Below are 16053 nucleotides of genomic sequence, written 5' to 3'. Positions count from 1 at the left end.
TGCGTTAAATAAAGCCTGTTTCTGAACGCAAACAAAGGTCCGAGCTTATATAAAGGCGCAAAAAAAGTTTCCTGAATAGCAAAGTTTTATTTCTATTTAACTAATATTTTGCATCCTGTTCCTCAAATCAAATGTTAAATGTTTTCATTTGCATAATTCATTCTTAAACGCACCTTCATATGTCTGTCATCGCAACACTTGTGGATAATGTACAAAAATATATAACTTTATTTGCTTTAACAGTGCTACATGCAGATGATATTTTTCTGCACAAAATGTAAACTAAAGAGCCAACTATGATTGCCAAATGGTTTATTTATATGGTCCACCCTGTGAAGCTCACTTTGCTTTAAGACGCCAAATAAAAATTCCCGAAATTTACTGGAAGCGATTTTAAGGACAACAACTTCCTCATCCAATATGCAGTCGTTCAACAGCGACTGTCTGAAAAGCCTAAAATCAAATAGGTTGTTGGTTTGGAATAGCTGCGGACTGGAAAAATGATGTCAGCACCTGCTTGTTGTTGATGAGCTCGTTCTGAAGAAGGAAATCTTAAAGTGAAATGGTGCACAAGAAGCCACACGGAATCCTACGAGCAAGGCAGAAGTAAAATGTTCACAATATATTGATCCAAACAGTTTAGGGACATCTTAAATATTAAACCTCCAGCTGAAGTCGGGAGCAGTCAGACGGCGCTGTTACAAGTACAATCATGTTCACCACAAAAGCCCGTCAAACGTTTGGAAAGCAGCCACCCTGGGGATAAACTGATTAGCATTATTCACGTTTATAGTAAAGAGTGAATCATAATCTAATCCAGTAGAAGCAAGGCGGTGGAATTTTATTATTATTAGTATTATTATAAGCTTAAATTGAGTCAACAGGTTAGTAAATTTGGGAGTGACATTTAAAAATATCTCATTTCCCAAGTTTAAGATTTTATATTTGGACCCTGACGTTCAACCTCTATAACTAAATTAGAATTCAGTCGATTTAGTTTTAATTACGCGTATTATCTTTCTTTGTGAAGGGGAGGCGTATCAACTTTACAAATAGTGGCTACATTTATCTACGGCTTTCAGTGTGTGGTTAACTGAGGGTTTGAATTTAGATGATCAGGAGAAACAAGTAAAAGCTAAAGATTAACATGAGTAGAGGAGTGTGTGCAGTGCAATCGCTCCTGCTGCACCTACCATGCAATCAAAGATTGGTGCTTCTCACGCAACAGTAGCGCATACCTCTGATCATCAGCGTCACACGCTGGAGGTAAAGTTAAGTCATCAAAGAGTAATATTTTACATTCATTCATGTTTATACATTTCCACGCTGTTGTCACACGTTGTTCTCGTCATTCATTTGAATTCATGTCTAAGCATGCAGCGACTGAGATGTTGGGCAGACGAAAGCAAAAATAGTGAATCCTGAAATAACAGACGTTTTGAAAATTTGATTCTGTAGTTTTTACAGAGTTAACAGACCCACTGTGGTAAAGAAAAGAGTCAGCTGGAGACTATATGTTGAATATGAACCTCAAGTTCGAAGGGCTCGCTACTCCAAATGACTTTATACCAGTCTATACCAGTTTTATTCAGATCCTCTCTGCGCGTTTTACGCATTAGATTATTTAACAGAAAAGCATGGTTTTCCTTAAGATTTGTTTTTGGCTTTAATAGCCTTTATTTGTACGTGGATGAACCTCAGATTGGCTCATAATTTTGATATCTGGCGTGTCGTTCAAAATGTTCATTTTTAGGATAATACAAAAAGTGGAATGCCAAGCAGGATGTAGGCTTAATCAAACGGGAATCACGGTGGAGTTATATCGACTTGATACTTACTGTCTGGACGAGTACATCGCCCTTCAGCCGGCCCTCCATGTACTTATGAGCTTTCCTGCGCATGGCCTAAATGGGTGGAGATGGACTGACAGGCCAACGAGGCAAATTAATGCACTGAGCAAAATCAGTTCCGGTTCATGTGTTCCGGTGCATTGCACACATTATAAAAGATGAGCAAGGCGAAGTTCAAGTTCAAAGTCCCTGTGCACAGACAAGATTGGTGTGCTTAAGAGAGGACACCCCTCACCTCACTCACCTCGCTCGTAAACCAAAACAGTAGTCGTTTGCATAAGCATGGTCAAAATCCGATCCTACTAATGGAAAAAAAAAAAAAAAAAAAACGCGACACAAATTTAACTTGTGCATCAAAAATGAATCTGTATATCCATCTATGCTCATATCCGTATTCGACCTGATTTAATCATATCTGTAAATAATTATATGAAAAATCAGACGGCTGTAGAAAGATATTTATTTTAAGTGCCAATCGCATTCGAAATGCTGGCTCGACGAGGTGTTTGCTCTTAATCGGATCCAAATTAAGTGTCAAAACACCAGTTATCGAGGTTTTATTTTTTTTTTTCCTCATTTCAAATCGTTTGTCTGCCACAACACGTGTTCTGTCGGCCATTAGCCTACCAGCAGACCACTATGTGAAACGGTAAACTACCTTTTCGATACCATACATTAGTTTATAATATACATATTTTGCGACACGCACAAAGACAAGCACGGATGCACAAAGGCAAAGTCAGTTCAACTCCAGTTATTTATGACATAATTATATATATCTAAACGAAATGACATTTTAAAATCGTAAGAAAACCCTAATTGTGTGTCAAAACTTTTATATCACTGTCCGTTTTGATGCGTATACATTTTTTTTAAAAAACGTGCGCCTCTTTTTCGATGAGACTTATTCTACGAACAAAAAAATATATATATATACAAACCAAATGCAAGAAATTGCTGTGCTTTTATTAACATATTCAGGGGAGTAACAGGGCGATGAAAAACCACATTCTCACACTTTTTCTTCCTGCGTGGGATTTTTATGGCGAAGCCAACAAACTCCAAAACTTCGGACCCTGAACTGCATCGCCACAAAAATGCATCGGCGATTGAGAGCTTTAATTAATTTTCTATTTAATTGTGTAATTAACGAGTGAAGAGGCTGTAAAATAATCCGCATCGCTAAGATATTAAATGCGTGAGAGGGTTTTACATGTTGTTATATAGCAATCATTTTAAGACTAAGATACAGGATACGAATTATCGCGCGACATCAGATCATCCGACTAATTTTAACCTGTTCACTAATAATACAGAGAATAACGCCAGACGACAAAAACGCCTTACAAATGCAACATTTGGTCAAGAATAATGTGAAGATGAGGGACTGGATATGAAAAAGAACCATAAAACTACAGTTTTCAGTGTTTTAAAGACTTTAATTTTTAGCTGCATTATACAACTATAAATACTAAACACATGAAAGAAACATTCACCACTCAAACACATGTACTCTGTAATAGGCTTCTATGAATCATGCCATTAGTTAAGAAATATATATAAAAAAAAATGTTAGGATGCATATATTTTTTTTTCAATGTTGTCATTCATCATTTTTTCAGTGCAAACAAATGACTCCATCTTTCCTATCCAGGCAGCTGTTGTGCACCTTATAGAAGCAAACAAGTAATCTAACAAAGCATTTTGATGCCTGTGATTTCAAAAAGATTTAATAAAGACTCTGCACAGCCAGACTTTAAGTGGACCGTGAACTTGGCGACATGCTGTAAATAGACATAGCCTTAAGGACCTAGATAAAACGTTCTATTAAATAATCTAATTTTTCACAGTGAACCTTGGTGGTCAACAAAATACAACCCTGTCATGAATGCCGAGTGGAAATGGCCGTCTTAAGCTTGTTGTGGAATCCTGGAACTATCCCAGGGCAAGAAATATTTGTCCTTGCATAAAGGTCAGAGTAAACACAAAAACACCATTTAGTTTAGCCGAATTTGGCTTAGACTCTGGAGCATGCCATTCCAAGAGCCAGTGGAGAGGTATCACCTATCCAACATATTCGTATAAACTGCAATTTAAAAGACATTCATAAAACAACAGATTGAGCTCACTGCAAGGCGCTAGCATTTAAAGCTAAGAAATTGATTGGGTGGTCAGTTTTAAGCTGGTGCCAGATGTGACCCGCAGGCTGCTAAATGAACATCTCTGTTCTGAAACAATTAGGAATTGCTGCAGTGCAATACAGCTGTTTTCAGTACCATACGTTCAATGACGAGGATTCAAAATTCTGTTACACAGTACTGACTAGAAATGTTATTTTGAACGTGTGAAAAGTGTACAATCTTCGTAGCAGACCGGATCCAGTGTGTGGAAAAGCCTGTAGCCGTTACACTGACAAGACTGCAAGTAACAGAAAACCATTTCATTTCTTTTTGTAAAGCAACATCATTCAGTAAAGCAGTAGTAAATAAAGCAGTATCATCATAACATAACAGTAACATGATTTTGATGAATAACTGGAATTAATCAACTTTCATTTCAGGATTATCAGTGAAAAAGTTATACCGATTCATGAAAAATGTGAAGTAAAATATACTTTTATAAAAGTAAAATCTAGGGCAAAGTCATCTTGTTAAAATCTTGTTTCTTGTTAAAACATTAATTATCCTGTTTTGCATTTGGTGAACTGCACCACTGGATGCATATATTATGTCATGCCTCCTGCAATGGCCGATGGCAACATCATAAACCGTTAAACCCAGGATTCAGTGCAGTTCTTAAGATATTTTATTACTCGGATATTGCTTTCATGAGAAAGAACAGTGTTGCGTTGCAGATCCAACATCTGCATTTTGTTTATGCATGGGTTGGGCCACTGAACACTGTAGTTTTTTCAGATACAGGACACTGTCAAGCTTTAGGCACGTAGGCATTACGGTTTTCAGAGATATTTCAATCTCAAAACACAAAGAAGTGCAAAATGCTAATATTAAACAGAGAGTGCTGGCGTATTATCTGAATTATTTGTTGTACACATGTACATTTACCAATGTGACTGTAGCTTAAGTGTTCAAATTACCATTTGCACACAAACTATTATCCCCACGGAACTATGTTTTAATCACATATTTGACACTTGGAGATAAATTAAATTAACATTATGAGTATAATGCATCTGACTCCATTCGATGGCTGAGTCAGTGGACAGCACATTGTGACTACGCACGAGTAGCTATTTAGAGAGACAACATAAGAGCTCTGGGCAGTTTGAAGGACAAAGCTGTATTTTTGTTTGTGTATTTTTGCATATCCAGGCAGTGGAAAGTTGTCATTTACTTGTTCTCATGTTATGCGAGGGCATCATAACCACAAGAGTTTCTTTTTTCTCTTTTTTCCCCTTTTCAAAAACAGATATTTACCATTTGAAAGACTCAGAACCATTCCACATGTTTGGTGGCATGAAAGAAAACCCTAATGGAACACTTAATAAAAACCATAGGAGTCACATTTTGAGGTCATTAAGTAAAATGTCTGCCATGCTGACATGGGTCAATATTATATCTTGGACAATATTGTATCTTGGAACCAAACCATACACTTGGAGCAGAAATCATGGCCCGTTACCTTTTTCAGTATCTCCGTTTTCAGTGTTTAAAAGAGCAAAACAACTATGACAGAGTATAGTACAGAATAGTAAAGCAGGGCTTGCTATTATATTTATATAAATACCCATGTCTACAGTGTATACTTGCAAACTTCAACTTAATGCATACAAAGGCACTGTATAAAATTCATATTATCTTGTTTGCTTCATTGTGTTGTAAACACCACAAAGTAAGGAAATATTTTGACAGGAGTTAAACTAAAATCCATCTCTGCTTTCCAATTGATTATCTTGCTGCTCTTATTTTAAATTCTTATTCATTCATATAATTTTACTTACAATGCTCCAGTTTTAGGATTGTTAAATACCCTCTACCCTTCTCAACTATTAAGGTATTATATTTTCTGATACTCACCTACTTATTGTTGTTCTAATGAATATCAATTTTAGATATATAAAAAAAAAAAAAGTCACTTCTAGTTTGTCAAAGGTTTAGTTCACAAAACATTTTACAATTTGGACACAGAGTCGAGCTGAGTCAGCCGCACTGACAACAACTTCCAAGTGGCTGCGGCAGGTTTTACATCCGTTTTATGAGGAGAGGACAAATAAATCCTGACTAGTTTTTTTTCCCCCCTCTTCGTGTTACCTTGCAGTATTCTATGCTTTTGTTTCTTCTCCCTAAAAGGTGTAGACGTTAAAACAGGCTTTGAAGCTGGCCCTTTTCGTAACTGGTGTCGTGGGCTGTGAGTTTGAGATGCATTATTTGATGAAAAGCAGCTTTATAAAAAGTAAACTTGAAGATTTATCTTCTAAATCTGCAGGTTCCAAATATATAAACTCTCTACAGTGTTATAACTCTCTGGTCAATATTTTAAATCAGTTTCTGATTAACCGAGAGTGGAGAAACCCTATAATCTGTATCTTGAGTGAAGTATATCAACACTTATTTCCAACTACGGGAAATTGATAGAAAAAATATCCGATGTAATAACACCCATAAAGAGGCAAACTAGAAACTTTTTTTCCCTGTGACTTTTCTTTTATAATCCTTTACCCAAGATTGTTTATTGAGTAATACTAAATGAAAAAAATAAGTAAAAATGACTGGTAAAGTCACTGATGGACAAATAAGTAACATCATTACCATATATGCACACAAGAATTCACCTAAGCACTAAGTATGTTGTTTAAGACCCTGCAGTTACCTGCTGGGTGTTGACTGGAGCTATATGTAGAAGATCTGGGGGCTGTTCAAACTGATGTTGTCCCAGCTGCCATCATGAGCCTTTGATTCGAGTAACAGCAGCTAAAACACACAAAAAAAATCAAACAAACATGCAAGGAGGATGTACTCATTTACTAGATTTGTTTCTAGGACTCACTGCTGACAGTTAAGTAAGACAATGAGGACATGGGCACATTTTAAAATACCAGCAATCAGGCTGGTTTGGCACTGCAGAAAGTTATGGAAATGATGCTAAACTCAGGGGCATGCACAAAACACAAGCAGAGAACAATTTTAGAGAACAAAATAGATAAAATTTAAGGATTCCACAACCAATGAAATCCTTAAGCATAATATATCTACAGGTAGACAGAACAAACCACAAACTGCTTTATGCCAAAACATACCGATTTCATTTATGCAAATCTGCAGCATCACAGCGTTCAGTTTTTATCACTCACTATGTAGCACACTACAATATTGCGGCCATGATGTGCCATTATCATGCAAGTTTCAACTGTGCCCTAGCAGCAGGAGGTAACCATGCTGACCCAACATTATTTTAGTTCAGCTCGACAGCGTAGCAAAGGCCCTGCCTGCAACCGAGCTGTCGTCACAGGAAGATGATTGACTCGACACTCGTGGCCACACAGACAAACGGAAAATATTTTTAAACGGCTTAATGCTTTTTGCTGTCAGTTTTGTACCTGCTCTGAGAGAATGGAGTTGTTGTGGGTATAGATTTTCATTTCACACCGAATGTTTATCTAACAAACTGAAGCCTTGGTGTTTTTGGATTCAGTCAGAGCTGTAGTGTCTAGCTATTGATAATGCAACACTTTTACTCTGAGGCAGCCAAATGAAGAGTGTTGCCTTGGAAACTGAATGCTAATCAACTTTAATTCACACTGGCAGCGTGCCTCTACAGATGGCGAAGTCACTTATTTGGTCTGTGGTCCAAACTGAAATATTTCAACACCTATAAAATGGAGTGCCACAGAATTTTGTACAGACGTGCATGGTAGGCGTAGAGTGTAGCATACCGACTTTGGTGATTTCTTTCTTTCTGTACACAGCAGTTTAACATGATTAGAGAAACATCTTCACGAATATTTTACAGTTCTTAAACACATTTTTTGCAGACAGTCATTGTTCTCACAGCATGGCTCCTAATGGCTTTGATAATCATGTTTGATCTAGCACCACCATGAGGCGCACATTTCTGAATTTATGAGAAATGTATCCGGACATATTGAATGGATCGCCACACTTTTTGGTACAGCAAGTCAAACATCTTTATTATGAATTGGCATAACTTTGAAATATCGTTTACGTTTCCATCATCAGGACAAATTCTCAAATTGTCCAGTATGTGTAAATGTAATCACTATACCAAATAACGGTCTCTCAGAGATGCTAGTTTGAACTGCAAACATTGATTAAAAGTACTATTCGCCTTGCCCTTTTGTTTTCAATGCATCAGTTTGACAGGATTTAAGATCCGTCCCAATGACACATTTATTCAGGTAGCAACAGTCCATATTCTTGTCTTATTCTGACCAATCGACCAACACTTATGCACATACGCAAACCAAGGGCTTAAGGGCACATCCAGTGATTTCAGTCTGCCATCTATTACTTCCAAATTTCCTATCTGTGTGCCAGTTGCACTCAGTTTATCTTAATACTTTGCATCAATCATAATCTTTGTTCCACTGTTGTTAGATCATCAGTACCATAGCAATAAAAGATCATTCTTTAAGCTCCCAGTCTTTGAAAAGACACATTTCCATTTGCTGTTGGATGAAACCACCAAGCGGTCTTTTATTACTGCAAAGTTACTGTTCATGCTAACCGTGTTAAATGTGTGTTATAATTCAACCACCCAACTTCTTAAAGTATAGCGATGATATATAGTTAGTTTGTTCGTGGACATTTTGCCCAATTTGTCCAGTTAAACTATATTTCAACTTCTGAGCTGGTAGCCTATTCACAGTCATTCAGCTAAGAGACTAATGACATGAAGAAATTAAGATAATGCAAAGATAAATTATCCCACTTAATGAAATACATCAATCTTTACCTCCAGTCAAAAATGACTTTTCAAGGAAAACCATTAACAATTACACACCTATTTGCCTTTTTACAGAAAAGCAAAAATGATTGATTATGAATGATAATTTTTTTTATCTTCTTTAAATAATTGTATTCATTTTTCAATATTTTTCAGTGAGAATATGACATTTAAAGAAATCGTTTTTTGAGACAAATCTGCAAAAATAAGTGTGGGTTAATCAATAGACTGCCTTTCTGTAAGGGCAATAAAACCTGAACTTACATTCCCAGAGCTAATATTTGAGCCTACGCAATATAAGACCACGGCAATATTGCAAGCTTTCTATCATTTTTACCATGTAGATTTATATTCATTTTCAAATAATACTCATAAGGTTTTGTATTTTGTTTTGTGAATCTGTTTTTTGCAGCACCACTGACAAAGTGGATGTAAAAATGTCAACAAGCCCTTACATAGCCTCAACAAAAACTCATTTTCACAACTACACTGCCTCAATTGATCAGAGCAAAAAGCCTTTTGTATCTAATTCTCCAGGAAAGGCGTAAGCAATACTTTGTAATGGTATTAGGAGAGCTATAAAAGTGTCAGAGTCCTGTAAACAGGCAATCAGAGAATGAGCCATGCTCTGTTGCTTTCACAGGCATCAATCACTAAGTAATGAAAGTGAAGTCTGAAAAAACTGCCTTTGACATAACGGGATAGGTCTACAGTGTTTGGCATTGGTGAACAGTGAGGTTTGTTTTCATTTATTTTGTGCAAATGTTTTGCACAAATCCAAGAATTCTGGCCAAAAAAATATAATCAAATGACAAAATAGACGTATTAGTAAAAGTGCAAGCATACTTGTAGTGAAACTCCACTTTAGAAAACTACAGTAATCAACAATTTTGCAAGTGTTATGTTCTGACAGCTGAGAGCATACCAAGGATCAATATTTAATTTAGTGGGGTTTACCCAATTGTGGCTACTGGACTATAACGAAACAAAATACTTATGGTTATAGCCATAATTTTTTTCCTGAATATCCCAATACCACTACACAGATTTTCTTATGTTTATACAGACACCAGTATTTTGCTAATTATCAGAATAGTTCCGTAATCAAAACGAAAATGCCTCAAGTAACCAGTGCAATTAGAACAGACTGGGACGATCAGAAGGAATTTTCAACTGAATCTGATCATATCGCTCTAGCTGGAATGAATACATTTCTTATGGATTTTTGCCTCATGGAGTAGACACCAGGTGATGTGAGGAGTTTCCATGAGGGACAGAAACATGGTAGCAAAAAAACTGAGTTGTTCCAACAAGTGACTGAACAGTTGAACCAAGTCAGAATCGATACAAGACGTGCTGTGGGAAACGTGGGTCTATCTCATTCTGGCTGGGTCCTTTTTTTCTATTGCATGAACTAAATGTTGTAAAACAATTTGTGACAAAAACATGACCTTCTTCTTCTGTCTTACTTCCAACAGAATCGACAGGCAGAATTTATTTCTTGCACCACCCCGAGATTGGCATCTGCAGTTCAGGGTAAATATCTTGTCAGCCATTGTATAGACTGCCATGGAATTCGCCACAAATATTTATAATCCCAAGGCTTAATCATGACTGTGGTGTCTCTGTGACATTGATCTTTTATACAGACATTCATCGTCCCCAGCAAGTAAAATCTAATAACTTTGATTATTACTTTGGCAATAAAGCAAATAAAGCAAAGTTATTCCCGTAAGCCTTAACTGATCTTTACATTTAAAGCCAATTTTCGCACACTTAACTACACAAACATTATACACACCAGTATGTTAGCAGTGTCGTTGTGAGAATGTTCCATGCAGTGCGTCGGACAGTCTCACAGATCTGTTAGCATTGCTGTAGACTCAGACAATGGAAATGTTAACATGCAACCAGTTTATTGGGCAAGAGAGATTAATAGGTGCTTTGCTATTATGTGGCTGCAGTTCTACCTCCAGTTGCAAAACGGCTTAGTGTGCTTCTGGCCCTTCAGTGACTCAGTGTTCAGTGCGCTTTACTTGTAGAGAGGGTTGGCTAACACATTTTTAGAGAAATTATGACAAACCACTTCTTAGAAAAGTTTCAGCATGCAAAACGTTTGGCTACCATACTGAAAATACTGTAGCTCAGAGTGAAAAATAGAAGCTACTCTAATGTAGACGGTATGGCATTCTGGCTACAATGCCACTCTACTACAGTAAGTTTCCTTTACGTCAGTCAGTTCTCAATGACCGAAAAAGGAATCAAACAAAAAAAAAAAAGGTGTTGGCTCTCTGTTGCTTTGAAAATATTACTTAGGTTTTGTAAGGATAATTTTTGCTGCATCTCAAATGTGGTTAAAAAACATCTAACAAATCAGTTGAAGATCTGCGTGAGCATTAATAAAAATAAATAACCAGAAATCTCAAACAGCATGCCTACTAATCATATAGTACAAGCATGACTTCATAATCAAGTTTGTAAAGATATAGGGAACAGTATATGTAGGTCAGCTGAGTAGTAATGAAAAGGTTCTAGCCAGTCTGTCTTGCAGCCAAATTGCAGTCTCTTAATGGATGAGTGGAAAAGAAAAACACCAACATAACATGTAAGGCTTAAATGGCAGTCAAAGACAACACTGAAGCTTGTGACTTGTGAAAATGTAATATGAATAGCGATGTGGATGGTGCATTCTTTGTTGGCTGTAGGATGAAACGCCAACACAGTCAAATTACTAATCTGCCAGTTTGTTACAACTGATGAAACTAAGTTCATTCATTCATTCATCTTCTGTAACTGCTTGTTCCTGTGAAGGGTCGCGGGGAGTGCTGGAGCCTATCCCAGCTGTCATTGAGCGAAAGGCGGGGTACAGTCTCACAGACCATCGCAGGGCTAACACAGAGAGACAGACAACCATTCACACTCACATGCACACCTACGGCCAATTTAGAATCACCAATGAACCTAACGAGCATGTCTTTGGACGGTGGGAGGAAGCCGGAGTACCCGGAGAGAACCCACGCAGACACGGGAGAACATGCAAACTCCACACAGAAAGGACCAGTCCGCCCATTTGAACCTTGGACCTTCTTGCTGTGAGGCATCAGTGCTAACCACCTCGCCACTATGCCGCCAAAACCAAGTTTAAGGAATGTATTTCATTTTGTTCTACAGAAGGGAAAAACAAACTAAACTAAAAGTTAGTGCTTTTAGATTTCTACTATCTCGCTTATGAGATGAATATTTGATATTAGCCCATAATTACTGAAGAAACCTAAGAGGGTATCATTTAAAATGTTTGTGACATTATCCAAAATAACTTTTGTCATATTTAAATAAGACAATGTCTGTAGGCATGTTTGCGGTTATGTGAAGTTGTACTTCTTGCTTCAGTGTCCTAACCTTTGTTAATCATCACCAAAGTACAGATGAGGGTTTTTTGCCAAAAAATAACAAAACTGTAATGAGCATCTCATTACCATCAATTCACCCTCTTGCCACCGTAGATATCTATACCACATTTGAAGGGAACGTCCCAGTTCCTCGTGGTAATATTGCCAAAATCAGGTGTCTTGATCCTCTGAATGGACCAGTCCAAGACCACTCTAGAATAATTTACTCCCAGTCATAGTATTAGAGAGTTCCGATTTAGTAATAATAATAAAAAAAAAAACATTCAGGTAAAACGATTAATATGAATACTTTTGCTGATGTGAGAATAGGGGATAACATTTATCTACACTTGAGCCCTTGTCAAAGCAATTTACACAATGCCAATTAAGCCTTACAGGACAAGGTAAATCTCTTTGTATTTTGCAGTGTACTGGAGTACATCACATCATCAAGCAATGATTGGTTTACCAGAGGATGCAGAAGAGGGGAGCAAATGGACACCAACAATGTAGAAGACTACTACTACAACTACGAGTATGCCAGAAAAACCCAGGAAGTATAACAAGAAACTTTTTCTGATTCCTCAGATGAAAAGGAAACCCTGTTCAGATGACTACTTGCATTCTAAACAAGAAAGCATTTACTGTTGGAGACACATGGACAGGTTGGTATATGCAAAATATTTGGATTCCTGTCAATTGGATTCACATGAAAAATTCCACAATAAAGAACATCCCCAGAGCAGCAACTGTTGGTGTCAAAGTACATGTGTCTACAAATAGAGAAAAAGCATTTACTGTCCAAACAGAACATAAGAACAAATCTCCACTCTTCTAATGAACATATAGTTATGGCTTTTGGAATATTCATCTGTGAATATTCTGCTCTGCGCAGATGTGTAATGGTGTGGCCACTGTAACAACTGAGACACTGATCAGCCACAACATTAAAACCACTGACATTAGAAGTAAATAACGCAGACAACATCTTGTGACAACTCAATGTTCTGCAGGGAAATGTTTGGGTGGATGTCACTTAGACATGTACCACCCACCTAGACCAGACCAGGCACCCCCACCCAATAACAATGACACTCCTTGATGGCAGCAGTCACCCCAAGCAGGATGCAGCCTGACACAGGCACACACACAAGAATGGTTTAGGAACAACTCAAAAAAACATGAACAACAGTACAAGGTGTTGACCTGGCCTCCAAATTCCCTAGATCCCAATGATCAAGTATCTGTGGGATGCATTGGAACAAGCCTGATCCACAGAGGCCCCTCCCCTCAACCCAAAGGACCCAAAGGCCCCCACTAACAACATTCTGTTGCCAGACATCACAGGACACCATCAGAAGACCCATGTCCATTCTCTGGTGAGTCACAACTGTTATGGAGGCACAATGGAGACCTACATAATATTAGCAGGTGGTTTTAATGTTGTGGCTGATCAGTGTATGTTTAGAGCAGATACAAATTGCAGTTCAAGAGGAAAAAAAACTTCCTCCAACTGTGAAGCATGCTGGGAGAAATATTATTAGGATTTGGCATTGCTTCGCTGTCTCTGGGATTGTGCAGCTTGCAATCAAACGATACAACTATGAATTCTGCATCAAATCAAGAGTGCTTTAAGGTAATGCGAGGCCATCTGTCTAAAAGTTACACAAAGAGAGGGTTACAAAATGGCCTGGTCAACAAAGAAATACCGTTGTAATTATGTGGAAGATTTGAAAAAGGTCGTACATTCAGAAATACCCTCTAATGCACTCCCAGTGAATGAAAGACATTTTGCGCAATGAGGGATGTTCCAAGTCAATGACTAATGGACAAAACGGCTACAAGTTATTACTACTAAAGGGAGAAATCATTTAGAGGAAAATGGTGTACTGTTCCATTTTACATTAAATTAATTGATATTTCTTTTGAATAAATGAGTGTGGTGGTGTTCATGTACATCAAAAATGTTGTGTTTCAAATTTTGGCTTACACAAAAATGCAAATGCAAAGAAAGCCTAAAATTTGCACAACTGTAGATGAAAAGTCAGTAGTATTGTTACGCCTATCTAAAAAAATTCAATAGCTTGACCCATCAGTCAATTAGCATTGTATAAAAAATGCCCCTACTGGTTGCCATTTTGTGTCAATTAAGCTAACTGGCTCCTAGGTACGTTATTTATTTAAATTGTTAAACATACACAAGTACATAGTCATAAATCTTAAATACAAATATGTACTGCCAAGCAAATAAGCATATTTCCCCAAGGGTGTAAATATTCTGAAAAGTCTGAAATGATTTCCTCATGATGTCCTGAGCTGTGACATTATGAATTAAATTAATTGCAACATTAAATCAGTTCAAAATGGTCTCACATGTTAATGGAATTGGAAATAATTGGTATATACATTTATCCAGCAATTTGTTGAATATATGCCACAGAGTTTGGTCCACATGATAGCATCACATAGTTTGATTTGTCGGCTGCACATCCACTACATGCCAAATGTGTTCTATTAGATCGGGATCTGGTGAGTGTGGAGGCCAACTCATTGTCATGTTCAAGAACAATCCCAGTTTGAGATGACTTTGTGACATGGCAGAAGTAACCATCAAAAGATGGGTAGACAATGGTCATAAAGGGATGGGCAGGTCATGTAAACTGTACTCAGTTCATACTAAGGGGCCAAACGTGTGCCAAGAAAATATTCACCACACTATTAAGCCATCACCAGCCTGAACTGTTGATAGAGGATGAATTCATGCCTTTATGTTGGTTTCTAGTGTCCAATTTTGGAGAACCCTTATGAACTGTAGCCTCAGTTTCCTGTTCTTAGCTGACGGCAATGGCTGATGCGGACTGCTACAGTAGGCCATCTTCTACAATGTTCAACGTGTTGTGCGTTCAGAGATGGTCTTCAGCACACTTTGTTTTCATTTAAGTTACTTCCTATCTGCTCAGACCAGTCTGGCCTGGCTTCTTCTGCATCAACAAAGCATTTTTTTACGCCCCTCAAAAATGCTGCTAAGTGGATATTTTGTCTTTTTCCAAACCATTCTCTGTAAACCCTAGACAAGGCTGTGCAGCAGCTGAAATACTCAGACCAGCCTGTCTGGCACAAACAACCATGCCACATTCACAGTCACTTAAATTACATTTCTCACCCATTGTGATGTTTGATTTGAACTTCGGCAGATTGTCTTGACTATGTCTACATGCCTAAAAGCACTGACCTGCTGTCATTTGATTGGCTGATTTGATATTTGCATTAATGAGCAGTTGGGCATACCTGTCAAACTGGCAGGTGAGTATAGCATAACTAATAAATAAATCCATCTTTTGTCAAGTGCTAAAAGTAATGAGACTAAAATTATGAATTTGAATGAGTCAGTAAAGTCGGTATTACAATAAGCATCCCGGCCTGTGGTCATTAATGTCTCTACATGGACTGTAGTGGAGGTGCAAAAATTTTTGGAAAACGCTTTTAAAAATGTTTTGACCATTTTCTGTTTTTACTCATGACAAGTTAATTTAGTGAAGATCGCTATGTATCAGCTGCTACGCAAAAATATCTAATAATACTAATATCATGTGGAATACATCACATATAAATGAATCACATTAATTCACTAAAATTCATGAATCTAAAACATTTTCACGAACGCAGTAATTAACAACAAGCCTCTTTGTCCTACCATGTAGCAAGCGCAGATTAGATCTTGAATTATAAGCAAATTGATCTAATTAGTGGATAGTAATAATTTTAAGCAATTTTTAAAGAAATTACAGGAGGACAAGCATAAATACTTTGTTTCCATACATCATAAACTAGATGTTAAACAGACATCTGTCTGGGCTAGAGATCTTCCAATCGGTATCTGGGCTGATACA

The 16053-nt window shown here is 37.4% G+C and overlaps 1 long non-coding RNA gene across 1 annotated transcript in view; it reads right to left on the bottom strand.

Moving 5' to 3' along the window:
- Positions 1–2821: 2821 nt before the first annotated feature.
- LOC311493989 overlaps positions 2822–16053 on the bottom strand; it is a 33397-nt gene continuing 20165 nt past the window's right edge. The window contains exons 3-4 of the long non-coding RNA XR_014699259.1: positions 6681–6781; positions 2822–4268 (exon numbers count right to left, since the gene is read on the bottom strand). This is a non-coding gene — a long non-coding RNA (uncharacterized lncRNA). The remainder of the gene's footprint in view (positions 4269–6680; positions 6782–16053) is intronic.

Source organism: Chelon labrosus (genome assembly GCF_963514085.1).
Source record: "Chelon labrosus genome assembly, chromosome: 10".
Taxonomy (NCBI): domain Eukaryota; kingdom Metazoa; phylum Chordata; class Actinopteri; order Mugiliformes; family Mugilidae; genus Chelon; species Chelon labrosus.
The sequence above is the reverse complement of the archived record's forward strand: the minus strand, read 5'-3'. Positions and strand labels throughout refer to the sequence as shown.